Source organism: Somniosus microcephalus, chromosome 6, assembly GCF_052327205.1.
Source record: "Somniosus microcephalus isolate GS21.2 chromosome 6, FLI_Smic_1.0, whole genome shotgun sequence".
Lineage (NCBI taxonomy): Eukaryota > Metazoa > Chordata > Chondrichthyes > Squaliformes > Somniosidae > Somniosus > Somniosus microcephalus.
The window spans coordinates 59,518,183-59,538,393 of record NC_140992.1 but is presented as its reverse complement, the minus strand read 5'-3'; positions in this window follow the sequence as shown (position 1 = coordinate 59,538,393).

Sequence of the window (20,211 nt, the reverse complement as noted above, 5' to 3'; positions counted from 1 at the left end):
TAGAAATTTTGTAACAATGCACCAGGTTCTCAATAATAACACATAATGTTGCCAGGCTGCACAGGACAAATTTTGATTCTATTGTGATGTAGCACTGTGCAATTTAAACAAAAGTGCATTCCCAATGTGTTAAATTTAGCACTGCCTTATTTGCACATTTACAATGACAGAATGTGTAAATATGTAAAGCAAAGTGCAAGCAATGCTGCAAAAAATGTACCAGCACAAAATACCCCATAGTAACATTGATTCATGAAAATTATTTATTCTGTAACTGATGCTAGAAGATTTCTATATTTTGTTGTGATGGAACAATTTAATTCTAATACTTTCACATACAATTTTTCATTTAATTTGTAGGCTTTTAACATCAACCTAAATCTTTAACTTAATTCTATCCCATTTGTGGCAGCACAAAGTTAGATTTACATCACAGATCATGGAACAAATACAATTTTTTGATGCACAAATTGTGTGTTATATTCCTTCTTATTAGCAGTGGTACATGTTTGTGACACGCCAGAGTAATTGAGATGAAACAACATTACTGCTATGTCTAACACACTAGCAAAGTAATTTTGTTGTTCAAAGGGCTCCCTCAAAAACCTGTTTGTAAATTTAGCATGGTCAACAAATGATGTTTTACCTCAAATGATTAATGAATAAAAATGTTAAAGTAAAGACTTCCAGATCAGTTTCTCCAATTAGTAAGGGAATTAGGATGCCATCATTCATGAGGTGCAACCTGTATGTCATGTTGTTGAACTGAATATTTTTTTTGGACTATTAAGAACATAAGAACATAAGAAATAGGAGCAGGAGTAGGCCAATCGGCCCCTCGAGCCTGCTCCGCCATTCAATAAGATCATGGCTGATCTGATCCTAACCGCCAATCTACTATCACAGAACTATCTCCTGAATCTAACAGAATTAGACACATGAAATAGGAGCAGGATCAGGCTACACGGCCCCTGGGCCCGCTCTGCTACCCACAGGGCCATGACCGATCCGAACCTAGACTCATGTCCAAATTCCTGCCCGCTCCCCGTAACCCTTAATTCCCTTTACTTCTAGGAAACTGTCTATTTCTGTTTTAAATTTATGTAATGATGTAGCTTCTACAGCTTTTTGGGGCAGCATATTTCATGGACCTACCACCCTCTGAGTGAAGTAGTTCCTCCTCATCTCAGTTTTGAAAGAGCAGCCCCTTATTCTAAGACTATGCCCCCTAGTTCTAGTTTCACCCATCATCGGGAACATCTTCCCCGCATCCACCCGATCCAACCCCTTCACAATCTTATATGTTTCAATAAGATCGCCTCTCATTCTTCTGAACTCCAATGAGTAGAGTCCCAATCTACTCAACCTCTCCTCATATGTCCATCCCCTCATCCCCGGGATTAACCGAGTGAACCTTCTTTGTACTGACTCGAGAGCAAGTATGTCTTTTCTTAAGTATGGACACCAAAACTGTATGCAGTATTCCAGGTGCGGTCTCACCAATACCTTGTACAACTGAAGCAATACCTCCCTATTTTTATATTCTATCCCCCTAGCAATGAAAGCCAACATTCCATTGGCCTTCTTAATCACTTGCTGCACCTGCATACTAACCTTTTGAGTTTCGTGCACCAGGACCCCCAGATCCCTTTGTACTTCAGTACTTTCCAGTTTCTTGCCATTAAGATAATAATTTGCTCTACGATTTTTCCTGCCAAAGTGCATAACCTCACACTTTCCAGTATTGTATTCCATCTGCCAAATCTCTGCCCATTTACTTAGCCTGTCTATGTCCCCTTGCAGGTTTTTTATGTCCTCCTCACTCACTACTTTCCCTCCCATCTTAGTATCATCTGCAAACTTTGATATGTTACACTCGGTCCCCTCCTCCAAATCGTTAATATAGATTGTAAAGAGTTCGGGACCCAGCACTGACCCCTGCGGAACACCACTAGTTACTGATTGCCAGTCTGAGAATGAACCATTTATCCCAACTCTCTGCCTTCTGTTAGATAGCCAATCCTCTATCCATGCCAGAATATTACCCCCAATCCCGTGATTTTTTATCTTAAGCAATAATCTTTTGTGTGGCACCTTGTCAAATGCCTTTTGGAAGTCTAAATACACTACGTCCATTGGTTCCCCTTTATCCACCCTATATGTTACTTCCTCAAAGAACTCCAGCAAATTTGTCAAACATGACTTCCCCTTCATAAAACCATGCTGACTTTGTCCTATTAAATTATGATTATCCAAATGTCCTGTTACTGTCTCCTTAGTAATGGACTCCAACATTTTACCTACCACAGATGTTAGGCTAACCGGTCTATAGTTTCCAGCCTTCTGTGTACTGCCCTTTTTAAATAAGGGTGTTACATTAGCAGTTTTCCAGTCTGCCGGGACCTTTGCTGAGTCCATGGAGTTTTGGAAAATTATTACCAATGCATCCACAATCCCTACCGCCACTTCCCTCAAGACCCTAGGATGTAAGCCATCAGGTCCAGGTGATTTATCCGCCTTGAGTCCCATTATTTTACCGAGTACCACTTCCTTAGTGATTTTGATCGTGTTTAGCTCCTCCCCCACATAGCCCCCTGTTTGTCCATGTGGACATGATTTTTTGACTTTTTCCATTTTTGCCAATTTGGGGAAAAGTAATTTATCGGTACTCAATGGGTCAATTCATTAAATTTAAAATTCCCATCCTCATTGATAAATTCCTCTTGACCATGCCCCATCCTATCTCTAATCTGCCCCCGCTTATATCCTCTCTTGAATGCTTTGTTCCTCTGACATCAGTAGTAGGCAATGTGCTAGAATCTATTATTAGGGATGTGGTAACAGGGTACTTAGAAAATCATAACATGATTAGGCAGAGTCAACATGGTTTTATGAAAACGGAAATCGTATTTGACAAATCTGTTGGAGTTATTTGATGATGCAACTAATAGGATGGATAAGGGGGAACCAGTGGATGTAGTATATTTGGATTTTCAAAAAGCATTCCATAAGGTGCCACATAAGAGGTTATTACACAAAATTAGGACTCATGGGATTGTGGGTAATATATTAGCATGGATTGAGGATTGACTAATGGACAGAAAACAGAGAGTAGGAATAAACGGGACTTTTTTGGGTTCGTAGGCTGTAACTAGCGGGGTACCACAAGGATCAGCGCTTGAGCCTCAGCTATTTATAATCTATATTGATGACTTAGATGAAGGGACTGAGCGTAACATATCCATGTTTGCTGGTGGGAAAGTAAGCTTTGAGGAGGACGCAAAGGGGCTGCAGAGAGATATAGACAGGTTGACTGAGTGGGCAAGAACATGGCAAATGGAATGCAATGTGGGGAAGTGTGAAGTTATCTACTTTGGTAGGAAAAGCACTCAGAGGGACCTAGGTGTCCTTGTACATGAATCACAGAAAGTTAACTAACAGGTACAGCCAGCAATTAAGAAAGTAAATGGTATGTTAGCTTTTGTTACAAAGGGATTAGAGTATAAGAGTAAAGAGGGGGAAAATTCAGGTGCTAACTTCGCCGGGGTGCTACTTTTAGCACCCTGAAAAAGTTAGCGCCCCCGCGCCCAAAATTCACTTGTAGTGCCCCAAGAGAGAGGCAAAGCGCTTCTTGAATATATTTAATGAATTGGCCTCAACTGCCTTTTGTGGTAGAGAATTCCACAGGTTCACCCCTCTCTGGGTGAAGAAATTCCTCCTCATCTCTGTCTTAAATGGCTTACCCCTTATCTTTAGACTGTAACCCCTGGTGCTGGACTCCCCTGCCATCGGGAACATCCTTCCTGCATCTAGTCTGTCTAGTCCTGTTAGAGTTTTATAAGTTTCAATGAGATCCCCTCTCATTCTTCTAAACTCCAGCGAATATAAGCCCAATCGACCCAATCTCTCCTCATACGTCATTAAATACATTCAAGAAGGAGTTAGCTATATTTCTTAAGGCTAAAGGGATCAAGGGATATGGGGAGAAAGCAGGGACAGGGTACTGAATTTGGATGATCAGCCATGATCTCATTAAATGGCGGAGCAGGCTCGAGGGGCCGAATGGCCTACTTCTGCTCCTATCTTCTATGTTGCTATGTTTAAACAGTGGAAGGCGCACACGTCAACCCAAGCACCCCACCCACCCGCCCCTTCAACCACCGTCTGCCCCACCTGTGACAGTGACTGTAGATCCCGCATTGGACTCATCAGTCACCTGAGAACTCAATTTTAGTGTGGCAGCAAGTCATCCTCGGTTCCAAGGGACTGCCTAAGAAAAGAAGAGGAGACTGGAATGCTGAAGATTTAGGTAATTTGCTTATTTTTGTTCCTTAATATATCAGTGTAATACAATGAACGAATGAAAAGAAACTCTAAAGTAATAGAACCATCTGGTTGAATAGTCAGACACAATTTTTAATGAATGAATGTCAGCTTTGTATTCATGCTTTTTAACACAGAAGCAAAAAAATTATCAAATGGGATATTTACTGTTCATTTCTTTGAAAGCACTAAGATCTAACATTTTAAGCAGCTATTAATGGCAGTGCTTCTTCTGCTCTTAATCTGTAGAATATAAAGTGATGGCTTATAAATACTGTGTCACAGCATCCTGCTTTTGGAGCGATTCATTAGTTTCAAAATTAATTACACACTGAAAATATGGTTAAAGAGTAAGTAATTGATTTCAAACACATTTATCAATTAGCAAGAAAAGCTAACAAAAGTAACATTTTCTAATCTCTGAAAGATTCAATCTGTTGCATTTTATTCACAAACAGGAGGAAACAGGAATTCAAACACTTTTGTTCTCTGCGTAAAATGTGTTTTTTTGGTAAAATATGAGAACAATTTGATATATACAAACATGCAAGTCAAAAAGCTGGCACTAGTCAACTAGATAAAAAATATTACTTTTACAGCTTCTCATAGGTTTGTGAAATTATAAGTGCTGGCATCAACGTTTCACTAATTGCGTCCACAGGCAATCCCAAAAAAAGCAATCAGATTCACAGTAGTTTATAAAAGTCAGGCTGAATACTTGCTATTTACAAAAGGTTTCCAAACAACATCCTTGTGTGCTGCATATCATCCAGGTCAGTGCTCCTCAATCATTTTTTGTCAAGTACTACAATTCCAATCAATTTCTTGCTGGAGGGCCATACACTACTCCACAAAATGATGGGACTCCAAACTGTGCCTGTGATTCATCACACAGTGAGCGCTGATTTCAATTGCAGCCAGTTACCTAAAACTCCATGTTAGGCTATTAAACCGAACCTTTTCATTTGGTCTCTATGAGGACAGCTGATCTCCTATTACATTTCAAGAAAAGGGAATGCTATTTCTGTCCAAGTAGACAAGGATTTCTCACAGGGGTGGGGGTGGGGGTGGGGGCGGGGGGTCAGCATCCTTGGGTATTAGTGGGCAGAAGTTCAGCCCTGCTATGTTTTCATGCACATGCCGGTGACCCAAGAAGCCCAAATTCAACCTTTTTTTTGGGTACAAAAGTGATGCAGTTCTGGCATAGCGGATTGTATTTTGGGCAGTAAGTCAGATACACCAGTTATACCCATTCAAAAATGGACACTAAAATCCCAGTAGAATTGGCTGTTGGCAGAAGTTGCGCCTGCCCACAAAGTGATGCTAATGACAGGATATTGAAGGCTAAAGTTGTTGTCCCACAAATTCAGCCATTTTCATCTGAACTGCACTTTATTTAAACCTTTAGTAAAGTGGGGTAAGCTACCTGTATGATTTGTGAAACCAGCAAGTTGTGCAAACTTTGCCTGAAATCTTAACTTTGATTTAAGAGATTAGAAAAATCTTTTCTCAGCTGTGTGACTAAAAAAGGATTCTGCAAATTGCCTTTCTGGCAAGAAAATCTTTTGCTTTGCAGTCTTTGTCATGGAGCCCTTACCATGTGTTTCACTCTAGGCATGCCAAAATAAGTCCTTTTGATGGAGGCAGAAAAGGAGTGGACGAATGAAAGTTGCTGTCCCACAAATTCAGCCATTTTTAATAATGAAAGCTCATGGATGAATAAAGAGACAAGGGTAAAGTTGAAACTAAAGAAAAAGACGTACACTAAGTACATAGACAATAAAGGAGAGGATTTTAAAAAGGGATTATAAAATCAAAAAACAATTGGGAAAGCAAAAAGGAACTACGGAATTAAATTAATGGACAATATAAAAAGAAATAGTAAAGTATTCTACTGACACATAAATAATAAAAGAAAAATCAGGATAGGGATAGGGCCACTAAAGGATGCACAACATAAACTCATAGGTAATGATAGCGTAACAGCAGAAATACTGAATAGAATTTTGCCTCAGTACTTACTAGGAAAACTAATAAGGTGGGCATAACGTTAGAAGAAGAGTTTTAAAAAAGACATTTAAAATAGAAAGTGGGGGAGATAACTGATAAATTAATCAAACTTAGAGAGGATATAACCGTCACGAAATGGGACACCCACTCCAGCGTGTAATGCAGGGCTCCTCCTGAGCGGTCCCGGCAGCGGAACCGTTGCTTCAGTAGCCCGATGGTCTGCTCGATGATGTTCGGGTGGAAGCTTGGCTCTCATTGTATGAGTGCTGGGCAAGAGTATTCGAGTTGAGGAGGGGAGTCATGATCCAGGTGTAGTGCAGATAGTCCGTGTCTCCGAGCAGCCACTCTCGAGTTCGTTGTGATGGCTGGAAGATTGCTGGCACACCGGACTGATGCATACTTGCCTTCATTAGCCGAGGCATAGAATATAAGAGCAGGGAGGTTATGATGGAGCTCGCTGGAAGGAGCCAGCGCAGGACACACTCGCCGGAAGGAGACACCTCGGGACACACTCGCTGGAAGGAGACACCGTGGGACACACTCACTGGATGGAGACACATCACGGGACACACTCGCTGGAAGGAGACACCACGGGACACACTCACTGGAAGGAAACACACCGCGGGACACACTCACGGGAAGGAGACACCGCGGGACACACTCACTGGATGGAGACACATCACGGGACACACTCGCTGGAAGGAGACACCACGGGACACACTCACTGGAAGGAAACACACCGCGGGACACTCTCACGGGAAGGAGACACCACGGGACACACTCATGGGAAGGAGACACTGCGGGACACACTCACTGGAAGGAGACACAGTAAAAGGAGGTCGGGACCCAGGAGCGAGGTCGAGGCCTAGGAGCGAGGTTGAGGCCCAGGAGCGAGGTCGGGACACAGGAGTGAGGACGAGGCCCAGGGGCAAGGATGGGGCTCAGGGGCGAGTTCGAGGCCCAGGAGCGAGGTCGGGACCCAGGAGCGAGGATGGGCACCAGGAATGAGGACAGGACCCAGGAGCGAGGTCGGGACCCAGGGGAGAGGACGAGGCCCAAGTGCAAGGATGAGCCCAGCAGCGAGTTCGAGGCCCAGGAGTGGCACAGCATGGACCAGCAGCGGGGTCGGGAGGACCACACTGCAGCCTATGAAACTCAGGCAGAGAGGACCTGCGGGAAGGGGGGAGGAGGACGTTAGGAGTATGTTTGTGCATGTGTGCTAGGCCAATGTAGCAGAGCCTGGTCTCCAATTGTCTTGGATCCCCTTGCCATTGGACCAAGACCTTGCTCTGTCAAGCCCGTGTGAAAGCTGGTGTGCAACGGCCACCCCACGTTAAAAGAATTCACGCACAGGCATCCTCCACCCTTTAAAATGAAGTTCGGGACCTGGAATGTCAGGACCCTCATGGACAACCCCAACAGCGACAGACCGGAATGCCGCACTGCTATTGTTGCCCGGGAGCTCAGATGTTTCGACATAGACATTGCCGCCCTAAGCGAGACCCGGCGGGCAGGGGAAGGCCAGCTCAAGGAGCAAGGCGGTGGTTACACCTTCTTCTGGAAAGGCAAACCTGAAGACGAGCGCCGCCTCCATGGGGGGGGGGGGGTGCGGGGGAGGGCTTCGCCATAAAAAATGAGCTAGTTGTGACGGGATAATTACTAGTCCTAGCCCTTTTTGGGCTATCCCGGATCAGGCGTATTCCCCAGGCGTTCACCTTCAACTAAAGTTAGAGATAGCCGAAACCTAAAAGATGCTTAATTGGGTCTAAATGTCCAGACTATCTCTCCCTAAAGGAAAGGAATGACTTGAAGATGTTACCGTCCTCCTGATAGCACTTTTAATAAGTTTAACTAGACTGTAACCTTCCAGATATTATGAGGGTCTAGAAAACTCCCCCAGAATTCTGCAACTCCTCACCAAAGAGTGTACGGAGATTGAGTTTGCGAGTTTGATACAGAAGTACTCTGTGAGAGTATTCTAAAAATATATAGATTTATTAAAGAACCGACATGTAGTTAACAGCTGGTGATTCAGTCGCGACATTAACAATTCAAAAACAAATATCTTATAATTCTTATTCTCAGAGATCCTTATTCTCAAATCTTAACTTCGTTACATTTTTACATTTCTACTTCTTATTCTTAATCCAGGAGAGCCACCAAAATCAAATACCTTGATTACCCGAGACTCAAAGAGTTGTAGGCTTACAGAGCGGTTCTCTAAAGCTGAGAATCGCTTGCCCCTTTCAGCGATGACTTCTTCCTATTTGAAAGTTCTATATTTTATACCCTTTTTTCAGTGGTATATCCTTTGAAGTTTTCTGCTGATGTAAGCTAATTATCTCTAGTCATCTTTCTGTTGACTTCTTTCTATTCTTACTGTCAATTCAGCTGTTAGCTTGCAGAATTCTGTCTGCTGTGTAGGTGTTCAAAACTTATCATAAAGACAATATGACAGTAGTTTTTTAGTTGATGCCATTTTTACGAAGGCCTTCTATTCAGTTCTTAAATCAACTTAGCTGGTTGTAAGTAGACTTCGAGTCTCCTATGTGTTCCAAGTTCAATACAAGAACCATGTGATTGCTTGGTGCATCTATTGATGTCATATTTACAAAGTCTTCTGTTTGTATCTTTTTACAACATGTAAATTAAAAACACTTCAACCGAGTACTTGATTGTCTTCCTAGCTACCTCAATTGGTTGTATTACAGACTTATGTCTCCTGTCTTTTATTTGATGTCATATTTATGAAGGCACATGGTTCTTTAGGCCTAGAAATTCAGTATAGCCACTTTTGGGGCGGTAAAGTCGGGCGGCCGCTAAATTTTGCGCCCGGCGCAAAGTCGCGCCCCCTTCGCCGATATTCATTCGCATCGCCCCAAGAGGTTGCTGCTGCGCTAAAACAGGCAATGCACGACTATCTTTAGGCGCTAAGCCGGCGGTGCTGAGCGATACCCCCGAGGCTGGGCACAGCGCAGGTGCGGCGAGTTCTTGATTGACGGCAGACACTCTGGCGCCGGTCATCTCTTAAAGGGGGAGGGTGGATTTGTTTGCCTACCACGCCCTGCACACTGCAGCCCTCAACCTAGGCCTGACCACTTCAGCTTCACCTGTACAACGCCCAGGACTATGGAGAAGGCCAGGGAGAGAGCGCAGCGCTTCAGCGACGGAGACCTGAGGGTGCTGGTTGGCGGAGTGGAGCGCAGGCGCCATGTTTTGTTCCCAGAAGGTGGCAAGAGGCCGCTGCCCAGTGCCTACCGGAAAGGCTGGAGGGAGGTGTCCAACAGGGTGTCTTCCAACAGCGTGGTTGCCAGGACTCCTGTGCAATGCCGGAAGAAGTTCAACGACCTCACTCGGGTTGTCAGGGTGAGTACCCTTTCCAGTGTCCTCCTCATCCTTGCATGTGCACCTCACATTATGGGCAAAGGGACCTGAAAGCCCTAATGGCCAGCCCTCATCCAGCAGCTATGGGACTGGCATGAAAATCAATTGCACATTCAGCACTTTACACACTGTCCAAGCTATTCGACCATGAGAGGCATTGCAGACAAGATCAGGGCTACACACTGTACTTAGAGGCCGTCCTTTCTCTTGCAGGCCAAGGTTGCGCACAACCGGCGCAACCGAACTGACACCGGCGGAGGCCGTCCTGACCTCAAAGAGCTCTCCGACCTCGACCAGCATGTGGAGCACATTATGGGAGGCCGGCTGATTGGCCCCGTCGCCAGTGGAGATGCCGACCCTGTTCTGGGCACCAATGGTAAGGGCATCACCTTTTGGACCTCTCTCGTTCCACTTGTGCATCAGATCAGCATCCTTTGCCACTGTCCGACCAATGCGGTGAATGGCACCACTCGTGCCTCCCTCGCTGCCGCCCTGTCCTCACTCTAAAGCTACTCTTGTGCCTTCCTGCTTTCAGATGGTGAATCGCCAGGTGAGGAGGCGGGCCCTCAAGCTGCCACTGTCAGCCCTTCGGAAGACGAGGAGGAGGAAGAGGAAGCCGGCCCATCAGTGCCACCCTCAGCCGCGCCAGCCCATGGCGATGTAGGGGACAATTCTCCCCTGGAGGGGAGCCGGGGGGAAGGGTCGGAGGAGAGTGAAGCTCCGGGGCCCAGAGGCCTGCAGCAACGCGGGAGGGGTGGGGAAGCTCGGCGGACTTCTCCCCAGAGGGTGAGTGTGGCCTCCAGTCCTGCAACGGTCAGCGTAGAGGAGGTGCGCCTCCTAGAGGAAATGGCCGTCCAGGCTGAGCGCAGGCACACTGAGCTCATGGCTGCAGTGGCAAGGATGCCTGACTCCATAGAGTCACTGGCAAGCAGTGTGCAGGAATTCGGGGCAGCACAGGCCAGGAGTCTGCAACAATTCAGTGCAGCACAGGCCAGGAGTCTGGAACAATTCAATGCAGCACAGGCCAGGAGTCTGCAGGACATCGCGGCAGCACAGGCCAGGAGTCTGCAGGACTTCGCGGCAGCACAGTCGGCTTCTAGCCAAGTGCTCAGTCGTGCCGTCCATTCACTGGCTGGTGTCATGCGGACACAGACCAGGGCCACACGGGCACTAACTGCTGCCACCCTCGCTGGATCAGCCAGGCATCGCCAGGGCACTCGCCGCGCAGCAGCAGCCCAGCAGTCTGTCCTTCAGCTGTTTGCTGCGCATGCTGCAGTGCTGGCCCGTGCGAGTGCCAATGTGTCAGGCGACCAGCGAGCACCTGCGATCTGCCAGGTTGCCACCATTCCTGCAGCCGACACTGCCACTCCACCATTGCAGCTGCCACGAGCTGCTGGACAGACTGCTGCCGCCCAGCCAGAGTTGGAGCAGTCAGCAGCCGGCCACTCCAAGGCCAGAGCTGGTGCAGGCCGACCCCCAAGGGCATCTGCCATCTCACCATCTGCCCCTCAGCAGCCTTCCCCCAGCCTTGCTGCAGCCAATGGGCTCCCATTGAGGAGGAGCACCAGGGCGGGCAGGGGCCAGGCAAGGATGCGCAAGGCATCGCCCTCGCAGGGCAAAAAGTAGAGGTATGCACAAATGCCTGGTGCTTGTTGTAAGGCCGACACTGGTGCAGTTGTTTTTGTGTAAGGCCGAGACTGGTGTCTTTCTTTCTTTTTGTAAGGCCGAGACTGGTAGTTTTGTGTTTTTGGAGGGGGCTTCTCCACATGAGCATGTAATGTGGGAAGGGCAGAGGTTTTCAATAAATTATTGTTGTTAAATTGCAGTGTGCATGGTTTTTTGTTTAAGTCCTGGTTGCCCTGCTCGGCTGAGGGCTTGTGGAGTGGCTACATTCATCTGCTGACATTGGCACAAGCCAGTCCCTGAGAGGGGGCCTAGAACCTACGTTCAATAAGCCAGCGACGGGCGGCCCTTGCACTTTGTGCCTCCCTCCTGTGCTGGTCCTCCTCCTCCTCCTCCTTCTCCTCCTCAGGTGGTCCTCCAATCTGTGGTGGCAGTGGCTGAGTCCTGCGGATAGCCAGGTTGTGCAGCATGCAGCAAACGACCACGAAATGGGAGACTCGCTCCGGCGAATACTGTAGGGCTCCACCAGAACGATCCAGACAGCGGAACCGTTGCTTCAGGACGCCGATTGTTTGTTCGATGATGTTCCTGGTCGCTTGATGGCTCTCGTTGTATCTCTCTTCAGCAGGGGTACTGGGCGCACAGAGCGGGGTCATCAGCCAGGTACACAAAGGATAGCCTTTGTCCCCGATAAGCCATCCGCGTGGGTGAGGCTGGGCCTGGAACATGTCTGCCACAGAAGTCTGTCGCAGGATGAAGGCATCGTGGCTGCTGCCTGGAAAGCGGGCATTGACAGCTAGGATGAGCTGCCTGTGGTCACACACCAGCTGGATGTTCAGCGAATGGTAGCCCTTCCGGTTGCGGTAATCCTCGGCATTCTCCAGAGGTGCCCGCAAAGCCACATGCATGCAGTCAATGGCGCCCTGCACCATGGGGAAGCCCGCGAATGCTGCAAAGCCCATTGCACGCTGTTGCTGCTTGGCAAGGGCCATGGAGAAGGAGATGAACTGACGTCTCCTTTTGAAAAGGGCATTGGTCACCTGGTGGATGCAGCAATGCACGGCGAACTGGGAGATGTTGGCAATGTCCCCAGTAGCGGCTTGGAAGGAGCCGGTGGCATAGAAGTTGAGAGCCACCGTCACCTTCACTGCCACCGACAGAGACGTCCTGCTCCTCAGCTGTGGCTGCAGATCACCGCCAAGCAGCTGGCAGATCTCTGTGACCACGTCCCTTCTGAATCGCAGCCTCCGAACACACTGCTCCTCAGACATGTTGAGATAGGAGAACTGCTGGCGGTATACCCTGGGTGGGAAAGGCCTCCTTTGCCGACGCCTGTTGCCCCCTCTCTGTCTAGCCAGGGCTGCCACCCTCTCACGGCGTCTGTGAGCCCTTTGGATGTAATTGAGAAAGCCTGCGTTGACACCCATTGCAGCCCCCATAATATGCTGGCAAACAATGAGATGTCAATGAAGGCAAAGACTAGTGGAAATCTGTGGCCTGAAGCCAGAAGTACCTGTCCGAGTGTTGACCCAAAGCAGAAAGCTATCTACCTTGGTCTCTCTCCAAAGATCCGTTTCGCAAGAGGGAGTGCTGCGAAATGGCAGCCTTTTATAGTGCAGGAGGAGTGCCCTTTAATTTGCGCCCCGCGCGCCCCGCATCGGCTGAGCACCGTTCCACTTAACAGTCGCTAGGGGCGCCAGGCGCACAATGGGGCGTTGCCACTGAAGTTCCAGTTGGGGGCACACAAAGGGCGTTGCACGAGGAAATGACGTCATGATCTGTGCGCAGCTGAGCGCGCGCAAAGACTTTGCGCCGCCGCTAAATCTCGAGTGAAGTTGGGGCGAGGCGCAGTTCTCACTGCGCCCGGGCGCTACCCGCCTAGCACCCGACATCTACTCCTCCTAAGGCGCTAACGGCTGGCGCAACCAACTGAATTTCTAGGCCTTAATGTTCTGTGTTTCTGTTTCCCGATGTGTTGTTTTATGACACTTTAACATTATACCATTGTGCTCTTTCATGTGCCTGTTTACAAAGTGTTTGTTTAAAACAATTTAACTGGGTAAATCTTATTGTGTTCCTTCCAAAGCTCAGACTTTCTGGAAACTCCAATGGTTTGCTTCAATAGGGCCATTGTTTCAGTGTCAACAACCAATTCCCATTTCAAAAGCTTGTATGGTGTTTACAGCTTTGTGTAAACAACTCATCTTATCTCAAAAGCCTGTATTCTGTTTACAGCCTGTGTCATTGAGGCTTTTAGATTTTTAAACCCAGTTTGTCATGTTTTAATAAAGTCAAAATTCCGTTCATAGGATGGTGTATCTCTTGGAATATGGCTATTCTTTTACAGTTGAACATCTCAGAGACTCTCCTTGTGGAATAAGCGAATGCCTCATGACTCTATGGCTCACCCTATGGTCATCAGTGCATACGCCCCAACACTGGAAGCTACAGACAAGGCCAAAGAGGAATTCTACTCCAGCCTCGAACAATCCCTGTCCTGAGTCCCAACGGGCGACAAGCTGATCCTCCTTGGCGACTTCAACGCCAGAGTTGGAAAGGACACAGACCTCTGGGGGGTGTGATCGGCTGAGAGGGGGTAGGGAAAGCCAACTCCATCGGTACCCTCCTCCTGACAAAATGCTTAGAACATGGCCTTGTTATAACCAACACCTTGTTCCGTCAGAGAGACAAGTACAAGGCTACATGACAACACCCTTGATCCAAGCACTGGCATCTGTTGGACTACATCATCATCCGAGCGAGGGACCGCAAGAACATCCGCATCACCCACGCCATGACAGGAGCTGATGACCGCTGGACAGACCACCACCTAATCTGTTCTGTCATCTCCATCAACGTAGCCCCAAAACAGCGGCGGCAACTGAAGCAATGCTGCAGGAAAAGCAACACTGGAGCACTCAAAGACCCTGCAAGAAATCCCTATTCAGCCTGCGCCTCACAACCAACCTGATGACTCCCAGTGATTCAGAGACAGAGTGTCCGCAGCGCCTGGTCTGCACTCAAGGCCTCCATAATCAACATCTGTGAAGAGACGCTCGGTCACTCGACCAGGAAACACCAAGACTGGTTCGACGAGAATGACCAGGAGATCCAGGAGCTAATAAGCCACAAGCGCAAAACATTCCTGATCTGGAAACAGCAACAGAACTCGAGAGCAAGAAAGCAGCTCCACAGAGGCCTGAAGGCCGACGTCCAACAAAAATCTAAAGAACAGATGGTGGGTGGAGAAAGCGCAGGAGGTCCAGCAGCTAGCCGACAACCACAATGCACGTGGATTCCTTAGCGCAGTCAAGACCAGCTACGGCCCACGCACCCAAGGTCCTACCCCACTGCGGGCCAAGAACGGAGAGGTACTCATCAAGGACAGAGAGGCAGTCAGTGCCCGCTGGAAGGAGCACTTCGAAGATCTCCTTAACCGAGATCTGTCTTCAACACGAGTGTCCTCCACTCCATCCCACAGCATGCTGTCCGCCACCACCTCAGCACAACTCCAGCCCGGCATGAGGTTGAAAAGGCCATCTGACAACTGAAGAACAACAAGGCCTCTGGAGCAGATGGAATCCCCGCCAAGGAGCTAAAACATGGCAGAGAAGCACTATTGGTGCGAATACATGAACTCATTTCTCTTATTTGGAAGGAGGAGAGCATGCCAGGGGATCTCAGAGATGCCGTAATTGTGACCATCTTCAAGAAAAGTGACAAGTCCGATTGCGGTAATTACAGAGGAGTCTCCCTGATGTCTGAAACAGGGAAAGTCACTGCAAGAATCCTCTTCAATCGCCTTCTCCCAGTGGCTGAAGAGCTCCTCCCAGAGTCGCAATGTGATTCCACCCACTAAGGGACACAATGGATATGATCTTCACCATGCGTCAACTACAAGAGAAATGCAGGGAACAGCACCAACCACTGTACATGGCCTTCTTTGACCTCACAAAGGCCTTTAGCACCATCAACCGTGAAGGATTATGAAGTGTCCTCAAATTCGGCTGCCCTCGAAAGATTGGCACCATTCTGACCAACGGATCCACCACAGACACAATTCACGTACGGACCAGGGTCAAGCAAGGCTGTGTCATTGCACCAATGCTCTTCTCGATCTTCCTGGCTGCAATGCTCAATCTCACCCTCAGTAAGCTCCCCGCTGGAGTGGAGCTAATCTACGGAACAAACAGGAAACTGTTCAACCTCCTTCGCCTCCAGCCCAGATCAAAGGTCATCCCATCCTCTGTCATCGAATTACAGTATGCAGACGACGCTTGCGTCTGCGCACAGAGGCCGAACTCCAAACCATCATCAACACCTTCATCGAAGCGTATGAGGGCATGGGCCTTACACTAAACATCTGTAAGACAAAGGTTCTCTACCAACCTGCCCCTGCCACACAGTACTACCACCCGATTATCAAAATCCAGGACAAGGCCTTGGACAAAGTGGACCACATTCCATATCTCGGGAGCCTACTGTCAACAAGGGTAGATGACGAAGTCCAACACTGCCTTCAGTGTGCCAGTGCAGCCTTCGGTCGCCTGAGGAAGAGAGTGTTTGAAGACCAGGAACTAAAACCCAGCACCAAGCTCATGTTCTACAGAGCAGTAGTGATACCCACCCTCCTGTATGCTTCAGAGACATGGACAATGTACAGCAGGCACCTCAAAGCACTGGAGAGGTACCACCAACGCTGCCTCCGCAAGATCCTGCAAATCCATTGGCAGGATAGGTGCACCAACGTCAGTATTCTCGCTCAGGCCAACATCCCCAGCATCAAAGCTTTGACCACGCTCGATCAGCTCCGATGGATGGGCCACATTGTCCGCATGCCCGATACGAGACTCCCAAAGCAAGTGCTCTATTCGGAGCTCCGACACGGCAAGAGAGCCCCAGGTGGGCAGAGGAAATGCTTCAAGGACACCCTCAAAGCCTCCTTGAAAAAGTGCAACATCCCCACCGACACCTGGGAATCCCTGGCCCAAGACCGCACAAAGTGGAGGAGAAGCAACCGGGAAGGCGCCGAACACCTCCAGTCTCTTCGGCGGGAGCAAGCAGAAGCCAAGCGCAAACAACGATGGAACGCACGTCAACCCAAGCACCCCACCCACCCGCCCCTTCAACCACCGTCTGCCCCACCTGTGACAGAGACTGTAGGTCCTGCATTGGACTCATCAGTCACCTGAGAACTCATTCTTAATGTGGAAGCAAGTCATCCTCGGTTCTGAGGCACTGCCCAAGAAGGAGAAGAAGCAGAATGGAGAGCAAGCTGGCTACAAAACAGAAAAGATGAGATTAGGCGTTAAGGGTAGCTACTCAGACTGGCAAAAGATAGGACATGGTGTTCCACAGGAATCAGTGCTGGGACACGGTTATTCTGAATTTACATTAATGATTTGGACTTTGGAATTGGAAGTACAATTTCAAAATTTGCGGATGACACCAAATTTGGAGGTGTAATTAATATAAATGAATAATGTGGCAAAATACAGGAAGACATTAACACAGTTGGAGAATGGGCATGTAATTGGCAAATGAATTTCAATATGTGAGGTGATGCATTTTGGTAGGAAGAATAAGGAGGCCACATACTGCTTGGATAATAAGAGTTGAATTTTAACCTCCAAAAACGGGTGGGTTGGGGCCGGGTGAGAAGTTAAAGTTTTAAAAATCTCAAACCCGACAAAAACCCGTCTCCAACTCTCCCACTTCCGGGTTTAATGGAGGTGGGACAGGGGACGAGTTGCCAATTTAAATATTTCATAGGTTTAACCGTGGCCAGCCGGGTTTCCCAGGCCTCGGGAAAACCGACAGCTGAAGGGAGACGAAGACAGCTTCGGGGAGAAGGTAAGTGTTGGAATGCTTCCCCCTGGATCCCCAAGATTACCTTCTTCCCTTGGATCGGACTCCACCCCACAAATCAGACACCCCCCATACAAATAACCCCCCATACAAATAACCCCCCAATCAGGTTTTGACCCCCTCCTGGGGTCGGACCCCCGAGTTGGGGATCAAATCCACCCATGCTCCTAATAACAGCTGCAGGCTCCCTACAAGCGGCTACGGCCTGCTCGGAGTGCTCCCCACCTGACTGGAAGCCAAACATGTCAATCAGGCTGACTTCCGGGCGGGGATACTGTCAAAGAAGATAGTTACATGCTGTGAAGTTAAAACCACGTAACCCGCCCGTCAGTATCGGGGCATAAGAGTCTGAATGGGGTAGAGGAGCAAAGGGATCTGGGGGACAGATACACAAATCACTAAATGTTGTAAAGCAGGATAATAAGCCCATAAAATGCAAACAAGCACTGGGGTTCATTTCTCAAAGGATAGAATTGAAAGAGAAGTTCTGTTAAACCTGTTTCAAACCTTGGTTAGACCACACTTGGAGTACTGTGCACATTTCTGGCCTCCATATTATAAAAAGAATATAGAGGCATTGGAGAAGGTGCAAAAAAGATTCACAAGGATGATACCAGGACTGAGAGGATATACTTAACAGGAAAGGCTAAACAGACTGGGTCTCTTTTCTGTAGAAACACGAAGGTTGAGAGGTGACCTGACAGAGATCTTTAAGATAACGAAAGGGTTTGATAGGGTAGACAGAGATTAGGGGATAGAAATTTGTCTCAGGCGGTGGTGCAAATACAGGCGGTATCGGATCAGCCGCCCGTTATACGCAGCGGCTGATAGTTCATTCCATTGCCAAGGCTTCTTCAGCAGCACCTCCTGAACCCGCGACCGCCACCACCTAGGACAAAGGCAAGAGATACATAGGAACACCATCCCCTTCAAGTCACACACTATCCTGACATGAACATATATCATTGTTTCTTCATCGTTGCTGGGTCAAAATCTGAGAACTCCATTTTTAACAGCATTACAGAAGTATCTTCAATCACACGGAATGCAACGGTTCAAGGAGAGGACCCATCATCCGAAGAATTAATTAAAAAAATATTCCTGTGGATTTGTTTGTTTAGAATCCCTCAGGTGCCAGCTTTGGCTCAGAAGTAGCACTTGCCTCTGAATCAGAAAGCCGTGGTTTTCTAGAGACTTGAGCACATAATTTTTAAGCTGGCATGCAGTGCAGTATTGAGGGAGTGCTGCATTGTCAGAGCTGCCATCTTGCGGATGAGATGTTAAATGAGGCCCCGGCTGCCCTCTCAGGTGGACGTAAAAGATCCCATTAAAAGACAAAGGTAATTGATACCAGAGAATTATCTGTTTGAGAATCATTCTTTTTTTACTTTCATCTTTTGTCTGTTAAGCGCCTCAGGCTGCCCCCATCAAAGTGACATAGATGCCAACTGTCTGATTTTGGCATAGACTGTCAGCTGTTTCTGCCCGTGTTCAAGTTGTTTGTGTAGGAACCATGAAAGCTGCTAATCTGAGTGGGTTAAACTCACCCCTTTTTGCTTTGGAGTTCACTTCTTCTGCACATGTACGGCTTTTCAGCAGTTGGCAGGTATGCAATATTAGCAAAAACAAGTGCTATATATTTTGCAATTTTTGTTTCCTCTCTCTCTCTGTTTTCTTAATAAATTGATACAAATTACAAAATGAATGAAGTTCCAAAGGTCAGGTCAGTTTTATAAAGTAATTTGAAAAATAGATTTTTTCTCCCCAAAAAAAGCTTTATTGTAATTGACAGGCGAGAGGCAGTGCAAAGGACAGAAAGAGTTTAAATCTGCACCAGAGTACTGTAACTGAACTTAAGGACATACAAAATAAAACATTGGGGGGGGGATTTTAACAGCCAATGGGTTTCCGGTGGGAACCCATTAGTTTCAGTGAATTTCCCGCCTGCCTGCGACAGAATGAGGCCATGGAGATTTTAATTGCTGGGCTTTATTCATGGGTGAGAAGTGGATGGGAAGCCCTCCTGGTTCCACAAAGGCAGGAAAACAACCTACCTTGAATGGCCTCTTCTGCTTACAATCCTCTTTTGACTTTGAGTTTAGCTGACAGGAACACCACTGCAGCTTCCCCGCTCAGGCCACATCTAAAATAACAATTGGGGCATGATGATTGTAGTGTCCGAGTATAAATAATACACAGACTGCAGGAGAACAATAATAACAGGTATTTACTGAACAGAGGGTAACTTAAGACTGAAATACAGAAGCCTGTTATGGCTTTATATACAGGGGTGGTCACTGCCGGTACCGCAGCATAGAATCAGTTCTTCTCTTAAAGGTACATACACAACAATTCCTCCCCTTTTAGATAAACAGTACATAACATTCATTTAACAACTAAATAATAACTAATTACAATTACAATTTTCTCTGTACTATATACATCAACTGAAATAATCATTTATAAGTTCAGTCTTTGAGGAGGCTTCCTGATCCTGACTGGATAGCGCCTTTCTCGAGTATCCTGTTCTTGCGGCGGAATTGATTCTGGCTCATTGTCATTGGTTGGTTCGTCAGCTTCCAATACCACTGCTTCTGAGGTAGACGCAATCTGTACTTCGGGTTGATTACCAGGTGCACCTGCTCGTGGTATGGGTTTGGCTTGTTCCTGTGACTCTAGAATCTGGTCAGCATGGCGTCTCACGATGCTCTCTCCAACATCCACTGTGTACATTAGTGGTCCCTGCTGTGTGCATATCGTTCCTGGCTGCCATTTTTCTGTTCGGTAGTCGCGGGCCAAGACTGGTTGCCCTATCTTGAAGCTCCTGGTTGGCTTCTCATTTATGTGCTGGAATTGCTTATCCTCAACATCTCATCTTATGTTTGGTTTGAGCAAATCCTGGCGACATCTTAGCCTTTGGTTGAAGAACATTATGGCTGGAGCTTGGTTGGTGACTGCATGTGTCGCATTCCGGTAAGCAAACAAGAAATTATCCACCTTGTG